Source organism: Ranitomeya variabilis, chromosome 5 (genome assembly GCF_051348905.1).
Source record: "Ranitomeya variabilis isolate aRanVar5 chromosome 5, aRanVar5.hap1, whole genome shotgun sequence".
Taxonomy (NCBI): Eukaryota; Metazoa; Chordata; class Amphibia; order Anura; family Dendrobatidae; genus Ranitomeya; species Ranitomeya variabilis.
The window spans coordinates 103,974,463-103,980,651 of record NC_135236.1 but is presented as its reverse complement, the minus strand read 5'-3'; the positions used below and the strand labels follow the sequence as shown (position 1 = coordinate 103,980,651).

At 45.7% G+C, this 6,189-nt stretch overlaps 1 pseudogene; it reads right to left on the bottom strand.

Moving 5' to 3' along the window:
- Positions 1-4,841: 4,841 nt before the first annotated feature.
- On the bottom strand, positions 4,842-5,017 carry LOC143777301 (U2 spliceosomal RNA; annotated as a pseudogene).
- Between the last annotated feature and the right edge of the window lie 1,172 nt (positions 5,018-6,189).

The window sequence follows — 6,189 nt, the reverse complement described above, 5'->3', positions numbered from 1 at the left end:
GGCCAAAGGCCCATTGTGACACGTGAGGGTTCCAAAGGCCAAGGGCCCATTGTGACACGTGAGGGTTCTAAAGGCCAAGGGCCCATTGTGACAAGTGAGGGTTCTAAAGGCCAAGGTATCATTGTGACATGTGAGGGTTCAAAAGGCCAAGGGCCCATTGTGACAAGTAAGGGTTCTAAAGGCCAAGGGCCCATTGTGACACGTGAGGGTTCCAAAGGCCAACGGCTCATTGTGACACGTGAGGGTTCTAAAGGCCAAACGCCCATTGTGACACGTGAGGGTTCCAAAGGCCAAGGGCCCATTGTGACACGTTAGGGTTCTAAAGGCCAAGGGCCCATTGTGACAAGTGAGGTTTCCAAAAGCCAAGGGCCCATTGTGATACGTAGGGTTCTAAAGGCCAAGGGCCCACTGTGATACGTGAGGGTTCCAAAGGCCAAGGGCCCATTGTGACACATGAGGGTTCTAAAGGCCTAGGGCCCATTGTGACACGTGAGGGTTCTAAAGGAAAAGGGCCCATTTTGACGCGTGAGGGTTCCATGCACAGATTCTATCTAATGCAGGTAGTTGCTAAAAAACAATAGAATACTCTCACAGGTGTAGATAGGCAGCATATTCAAGATCAGCATAGACACACTTTTTTCTTTTTTTTTAAATACAGATACACCAAATTAGAAAGTTGGTGGTCCACAAGAGGGAGACAATGTTTTAAAAAAGAAATCATACTGTCAGAAATGCAGTATGTATGGCAGAACTACTCATGGGATACTTACCGTATATACTCGAGTATAAGCTGAGATTTTCAGCCCATTTTTTCGGGCTGAAAGACCCACTCTCGGCTTATACTCGAGTCATAACCAGGGGTCAGCAGGGGAGGGGGGAAGCGGGGGCTGTCTAATTATACTCACCTGCTCCTGGCGCGGTCCCTGCTTGTCCCTGGCTCCCCGGCGCCCCAACTTCTTCCTGTACTGAGCAGTCACACGTACCACTCATTACAGTAATCAATATGCGGATCCACCTCCCATAGGGGTGGAGCCGCATATTCATTACTGTAATGAGCGGTAACGGTGACCGCTCAGTACAGGAAGAAGCTGCGGTGCCGGCGAGCCAGGGACTGCACCGCGCCAGGAGCAGGTGAGTATAAAGGGGAGGGGAGTGCAGCGCTGCGCGATATTCACCTGCTCCTCGTTCCGGCGTCGCTCCGTCTTCAGCGTCTTCTGCAGTGACGCTCAGGTCAGAGGGCGCGGTGATGTGGTTAGAGCACGCCCTCTGCCTTAATGTCAGTGCAGAAGATGCTGAAGATGGAGCGGCGAATGAGGAGCAGAAAAATATTGAAAGTGCTCGGGGCCTGAGCAACGGAGAGGTGAGTATGTGATTTTTTTTTATCGCAGCAACAGCAAATGGGGCAAGTGTCTGTATGGAGCATCTTATGGGGCCATAACGTTTGTGCAGCACTATAATGGAGCAAATGTCTGTATAGAGCATCTTATGGGGCCATAATGTTTGTGCAGCACTATAATGGGGCAAGTGTCTGTATGGAGCATCTTATGGGGTGATTACCTTTGTGCAGCACTATAATGGGGCAAGTGTCTGTATAGAGCATCTTAAGGGGCCATAACGTTTGTGCAGCACTATATGAGGCAAGTGTCTGTATAGAGCATCTTATGGGGCCATAATCAACGTTTGTGCAGCACTATATGGGGCAAGTGTCTGTATGGAGCATCTTATGGGGCGATTACGTTTGTGCAGCACTATAATGGGGCAAGTGTCTGCATAGAGCATCTTATGGGGCCATAACGTTTGTGCAGCACTATAATGGGGAAAGTGTCTGTATAGGGCATCTTATGGGGCCATAACGTTTTTGCAGCACTATATGGGGCAAATGTCTGTTTGGAGTATCTTATGGGGCCATAAGGTTTGTGCAGCATTATATGGGTCAAATATCTATATGGAGTATCTTATAGGGCCATAATTAATGTTTGTGTAGCATTATATGGGGTAAATGTCTGTATGGAGCATCTTATTGGGCCATAATCAAGGTTTGTGCAGCACTATATGGGGCATATATCTTTATGGAGCATTTTATGCGGCCATAATCAACATTTGTGCAGCACTATATTGGGCAAATGTGTCTATGGAGCATCTTATGGGGCCATTATTAACCTTTATGCAGGATTATATGGGGCATATTTTAATATGGAGCATCTTATGGGGCCATCATAATCTTTATGGAGCATTATATGGGGCTCCTGATTCAATATGGTTATTCAAAAACACTTAAATAATAATAATAATAATAATAATAGGTTATGTTATAGCGCCATTTATTCCATGGCGCTTTACATGTGAGGAGGGGTATACATAATAAAAACAAGTACAATAATCTTAAACAATACAAGTCATAACTGGTACAGGAGGAGTGAGGACCCTGCCTGCGAAGGCTCACAATCTACAAGGGATGGGTGAGAATACAGTAGGTGAGGATAGAGCTGGTCATGCAGTGGTTTGGTTGATCGGTGGTTACTGCAGGTTGTAGGCTTGTCGGAAGAGGTGGGTCTTCAGGTTCTTTTTGAAGATTTCGATGGTAGGCGAGAGTCTGATGTGTTGTGGTAGAGGGTTCCAGAGTATGGGTGATACGCGAGAGAAATCTTGTATATGAATGTGGGACGAGGAGATAAGAAGGGAGTAGAGAAGGAGATCTTGTGAGGATTGGAGGTTGCGTGTAGGTAAGTACCGGGAGACGAGGTCACAGATGTATGGAGGAGACAGGTTGTGGATGGCTTTGTATGTCATGGTCAGGGTTTTGTACTGGAGTCTCTGGGCAATGGGGAGCCAGTGAAGGGATTGACAGAGGGGAGAGGCAGGGGAATAGCGGGGGGACAGGTGGATTAGTCGGGCAGCAGAGTTTAGAATAGATTGGAGGGGTGCAAGAGTGTTCGAGGGGAGGCCACAGAGCAGGGGGTTGCAGTAGTCAAGGCGAGAGATGATGAGGGCATGGACTAGGGTTTTTGCAGATTCTTGGTTGAGGAATGAACGGATTCGTGAAATATTTTTGAGTTGAAGTCGGCAGGAAGTGGAAAGGGCTTGGATATGTGGTTTGAAGGAGAGATCAGCGTCAAGGATTACCCTGAGGCAGCGAGCTTGTGGGACTGGGGAGAGTGGGCAGCCATTTACTGTAATGGTCAGGTTCGTTGGGGGGTTCGCGTGAGATGGGGGAAAGATGATGAATTCTGTTTTGTCTATGTTAAGTTTCAGAAATCTAGCGGAGAAGAAGGATGAAAGAGTGAACAGACATTGAGGGATTCTGGTTAGTAGGAAGGTGATATCTGGTCCAGAGATGTAGATCTGTGTGTCATCAGCATAGAGGTGATACTGAAAGCTATGAGATTCTATGAGCTGTCCCAGGCCAAAGGTGTAAATGGAGAAGAGCAGGGGCCCAAGGACTGAACCTTGTGGGACTCCGACAGATAGGGGGCGAGGTGAGGAGGTGGTGTGTGAGTGGGAGACGCTGAATGTCCGGTCTGTTAGGTATGATGAGATCCAGGATAGGGCCAAGTCTGTGATGCCAAGGGATGAGAGGGTCTGTAATAATAGGGAATGGTCCACTGTGTCAAAGGCAGCCGACAGGTCGAGGAGGAGGAGAACAGAGTAGTGTTGATTGCTCTTGGCGGTTAAGAGGTCGTTGGTGACCTTAGTTAGGGCAGTTTCAGTGGAATGGTGTGACCGGAAGCCAGATTGTAAGCAGTCAAAGAGGGAGCAAGAAGAGAGATGGGAGGACAGTTCAAGGTAGATGTGTTGTTCCAGTAGTTTGGAGGCATAAGGGAGAAGTGATATAGGGCGATAGCTAGATACAGAGGATGGGTCAAGAGAGGGCTTTTTGAGGATAGGTGTGATGGAGGCATGTTTAAAGCTTGAGGGGAAAACACCAGTTGTTAGTGATAGGTTGAAGAGATGGGTTAGGGTTGGGATGAAGACTTTGGTGAGGTTTGGGATGAAGTGGGATGGGAGCGGGTCAAGTGCACAGGTGGTGAGATGCGATCTTGAGAGTAGAGTGGAGAGTTGATCTTCTGTAATGGTGAAGTTGGTTTTGGAGGTGGAGGGCTGGGAAGTCGGGAGGAAGGGTTCTGGGGCTTGTTGACCAAAACTGTCTCTGATGCTATCAATCTTCTGCTTGAATAATGAGGCAAAGTCTTCAGCGGAGATAAGTGGGGAGGGAGGAGGTGCTGGGGGACGGAGGAGAGAATTGAAGGTGTTGAATAACTGTTTAGAGTTGTGAGACAGGGAGGATATGAGAGATGATGTCTCAATTAATTTTACTTTTATTGGTATCTATTTCTGCTTTTGACATTTACCGGTAGCTGCTGCATTTCCCACCCTAGGCTTATACTTGAGTCATTAAGTTTTCCCAGTTTTTTGTGGCAAAATTAGGGGGCCGGCTTATACTCGGGTCGGCTTATACTCGGGTCGGCTTATACTCGGGTATATACGGTAAATTAAAACATTAAGTACTGATGGCAAGGGGCTTAACTTTGTTACATTGTTGCAAATATACCATCTACAAAGGCCAAATACATGTCTACATCTTAACACACCTGCTGCAACCAGTAAAGATAGATAGAAAGATAGATTGATTAATAATTATGTATTGAATACAATACAATGCTTGATATACATAGGTGAAAACAATGCACACACAAAATATTGCAGTTGGTCAAGTTAAATCAAGCAAAATGCATTTGGTATTTGAAATGCGCTACTTTGACCCTGAAAAGAATTCTCATAATGGTTTAAAACACAACTTGTGCTGATTTCAATTCAAGCTGTTTTTGGAAACCGAATCAGAGAAGGAGTGCACTGTTTCCGGAGATACTGCAATAACGGGTCAACGCGTGGAGAGGACAGAGCAAGCTCTTTTTCCATCTCCTTGTTCTAAAAATCCATTTAATATATGGGGACGTATCAGATATCAAACTGATAAGAACAGATACTACACTTGATATTGAGTGGCGGTGACGACGATGACGGATGCAGAAGGAAGCGTCTATGTCTGTTAGACACATTATATTAAATGCAAGAGACAGAAGCCCCTTCTAAAGATATTTCTAAACGTTTACTTCCATGCCTTCTATAATGGCCACTTAAATTACAGAGACTTCAGCAGCATGTCAATAATTTGAATAATTATTCTAATATTTGTTAATTTATTCAGAAAATGCATGCATACCTAAAATTTAATTCACACTTTTATCCATTGCTACTTTGCTGTGTCAAATGAAATTCTATCTCTAACTAAAATAGACTGCGCTGAGAAAGGAATCAACATGTAAGGTTCTTATCAGTAGTGTTGGGCAGTCTGATTCTTTTTGCTGATGTGGCATTGTGCTGTATAAAACCATTTTTTTTTATCGCTTCTCAGCTATTTGGCTAATATCAAGTGTAGTATCTTTTGAAAAGGTGGCTTTGTCTTCGGCTGCCCTAGTGCTTTGATACAATGGACACTGGGGTTTTGGAGCTTGTTAGTACACCAGGTGGTTCATATAGTCATCTGGTGGAAAACATGGCCCCCCAGGATCAACGCCATTGGGCTGGGGAAGATTGAAAGCCCGAATTGTGAAGTGCCCCAGGAGTGGTGACCCTGGGGTGCCATAACTCACTGGGATAGGGAACCCCACTTGAGTTTCGGCACATTTTGCACAAGCACTTTTTCATTCTTCATGCACACACCCTTATTCCGGGCCTTTTGGCTAGGATGGGGAGTTTTTCAATTCACAGGTCGAAGGTCCGGTCAGTATTACACTGTAAAACTTTCACTATTTATTTTAATTATTATATTTTCACTGTGTGTCACCTCTTCACGTGTGTCTACTTGTCACTAGAACTTTTGTTAGGATGCAGTTCCCTCACTTATTCCCTTCTTGACAGGTCTAGGGGGGGGAGTGTGCGTGGCCATCAGGTTCTGCCCCCCCCTGAACCCCCTGGCTCTTCTCTTTTGGGAGGAGAGCATCGTTGGCTCCCTTCTTCCGGGAGATGAGCACAGTCTTAGGCCGCTTTCACACATCAGTTTTTTGCCGTCAGTCACAATCCGTCGAATTTTGAAAAAAAAGGATCCAGCAAAAGTTGCCGCCTGATCGTTTTTTTCTCATAGACGTTTCATCCATTTCATCTAGCCGGAGAAAACGGACATAGTAACGG